Raw genomic sequence first — 2677 nt, 5'->3', positions numbered from 1 at the left:
ATACTATGGCTGTGCCTCTAGGCACAGTTATTACCTGCATCTGTGACCAAACTATTGGACAAAAGGAAATTATTAGAAGTTTTAACCTGAAGTGTGGGATAGTGGGTGTCTCCTCGTGGATGTGGTGTGTGTGTGTGTGTGTGAGAGAGAGAGAGAGAGAGAGAGAGAGTGTTAATTAATCCAGGGTAAAACAGCTCTAGGTCCTTGGAGATGGGCTCTTTACTACTCTGCGATCCTAACCAAGTCTGGTGAGAGGGAGCAAAGCAAGTGGGACGCTGATGTGATCTAAGGACTGCAAATAGAGAAACCTACCGACTCAAGGTAGAAGTGCTGAAAGCTATGATTTTAAAATGCGTCTAGACAAGGGAATTTAGGAAGCTCTGTGGCCAAAGAGCTTTACATATACCAAGCATGGGTACCGGTCAATACTGGCACTTTCAAAATGTCAGTGACCTTTTCTCAATAGACAGGAGAGTTGCATTTCATTAGGAATCATCTGGGGATGGGAGAGAGGAGGCAGCTTTTTGATTAGGAGCGCTTTTCAGGTAGAAGCAGAGAGAATTGAGATGAAATAATTATTAGTGCTTCCCAAGACTGAGGCAGTCAGATTATTTCTACACACAAGCCCAGGATGTCTCCTGTGCCCCACGCTGACATTGTCAGGCTGATGATGCCATTCCCTCTCTTGGAGTGAAGCCTAAGCTTTAAGAGCAAAACAACACTGCAGCTTCTCGTCTTGCTTTAGACCAAACTTCGGGACGTATTAATATCAGAGACTGTTTAAACAGAGCAATAAAATGACAACATACTACTTTAACTAAGCCCAGCTTGCAGGCTAATTTTAAGGCAGCCTGGTTGGAGGAAGCCCATGCATTAATTTACTCTAATAGCAAGGCGGGGAGGAGAGGGGAAAAGAGGTTGAAGGGAATTGTTTAAAAAAAAAAAAACCAAAGAACTCATGCTCAATTTCTTTCTATCTTTTTTTGTAGGTGTTTAACACTTGTACAATTTGGTCAAATTATGGGCAGGGCAGCGAGAGAAGCTAGTCAGCTTGAAAAGACACAGAGCCTGTGAGACAGGACATGATTACTTTGCTGAATCCCCACTTTTTTTTCTCTTCCAAAAGAGACAAAGGGAAATACTTAAGAACCAATAGTGACGGCCACAAAGCAATCATTGAGTTGCAGGATACCTTTGTCTCTAGGGGGCACGCAGTAATTTTTACATGTCTACCACTGAGTGTCAAACCTTTCCTTTTCTTCTTCTTTCCATTCTGGACAGCCAAACTGATTATCTAAAATAGAAAATTAGCACACAATGGGTTTACTCCGCGATACCCCTTATGCAACTAATGGCAAAGCTTGTTAATTGGTTGTAAATGCCAGCAGGTTGCCAGGATAATACTTCAGAAATAAGCGGGTATTCTGATAATTACAGCAATCTTCATCTATAAAAGCTTAAGTAGATGAAGTAGTGGCTGGCTTAAAACCAAGATTTATCCCGCTGCACTCACATTAAAAGAAAAAATAAGATGAAAACAATAATGTAACAAAACAATTATATAGCAGGAAGCTTTGTAGGTTTTAGAGATTGTCAAAACTCAGAAAGTAAAACAGTGCTGTAATAACCAGTTATGGAAAAATAGGCCATTTACATTTGTGTATAATTAAATAGTAGGCTATGCAATTTCACTTTTTAAAGTAAACTGCCTTTTCCTTTTTTTATAGGGCAACGTAGCCATAATTGCTGCATTAAAGCTTTAATGAAAGAAAAAAGCAGCAGATCAAGATGACATGTAACGTCTACATTTGTACCGTGGCGTTCTGCTTGTTTAGTAATGGGAAGCTACTGAGGAGATTAAAATTGCAGAATTCTTCATAGTTTGTTCTAAAATTGCTATAGGAAGATCATTCAGGGTCTAAAATACACACAATTTATTTTTCCACCTTCAATCTGCAAGAACTTCATGGCTTTCATAACTAGTAGGTAGTTGGAGACAGGTTTTATATGAGAGGGAGAACTACTTCGGATCATAAAAATTATCAGAAGTGAATGGATCAGAATTAAAACCTTAAGCGCCTTCCTTCGTGCATTAGAATATCACCCGAAATATTATATGATAGCTGGTGTTTAACTTAGAGAAGTATAAGAAGCTTTCTTGTTCAAAATAGCAACAGGTTGGGTTATAATATTATTCTTTTATATTTGTGGTTTCTTTATCACCCCCACTAACATCAGGAACTGGTGCAGAAGACAGCCAATTGAGGCAAGGAGGTAACATTCTGGTAAACCGTTAACTGGCATTTGGGTCGATTTAGTTTAAAAAAATAGCAATAACTCTCTTGTCAGCTTCTTTCTCAGAAGTTTGAGATATTCCCCAGATGTTATATTCCATATAGGTTGGCTATGTTTCCTGTAAACCATCTCTGGCAAATAATGTACGCAGAGACTGCAAACCTTCATTACATGTTAGAGTACCGAGAAGAGGGTATGAAGACTTGCTAAAGACACATCAGGCAAGAGAGCTTGGAGAAAAATACCAAGGGCATTGGTGCCAATGGCTAGAGCAACAAAAAAGTGAACTTAAGAGAATTTTTTTAAAAAATAAAATGGACATGATTTTATTCTTTCCTTTTTAAAAAAAATTTTTAATGTTTATTTTTGAGAGAGAGAGAGA

This window comes from Neofelis nebulosa, chromosome 2 (genome assembly GCF_028018385.1).
Source record: "Neofelis nebulosa isolate mNeoNeb1 chromosome 2, mNeoNeb1.pri, whole genome shotgun sequence".
Classification (NCBI taxonomy): Eukaryota; Metazoa; Chordata; class Mammalia; order Carnivora; family Felidae; genus Neofelis; species Neofelis nebulosa.
This window is presented reverse-complemented; position numbering follows the sequence as displayed.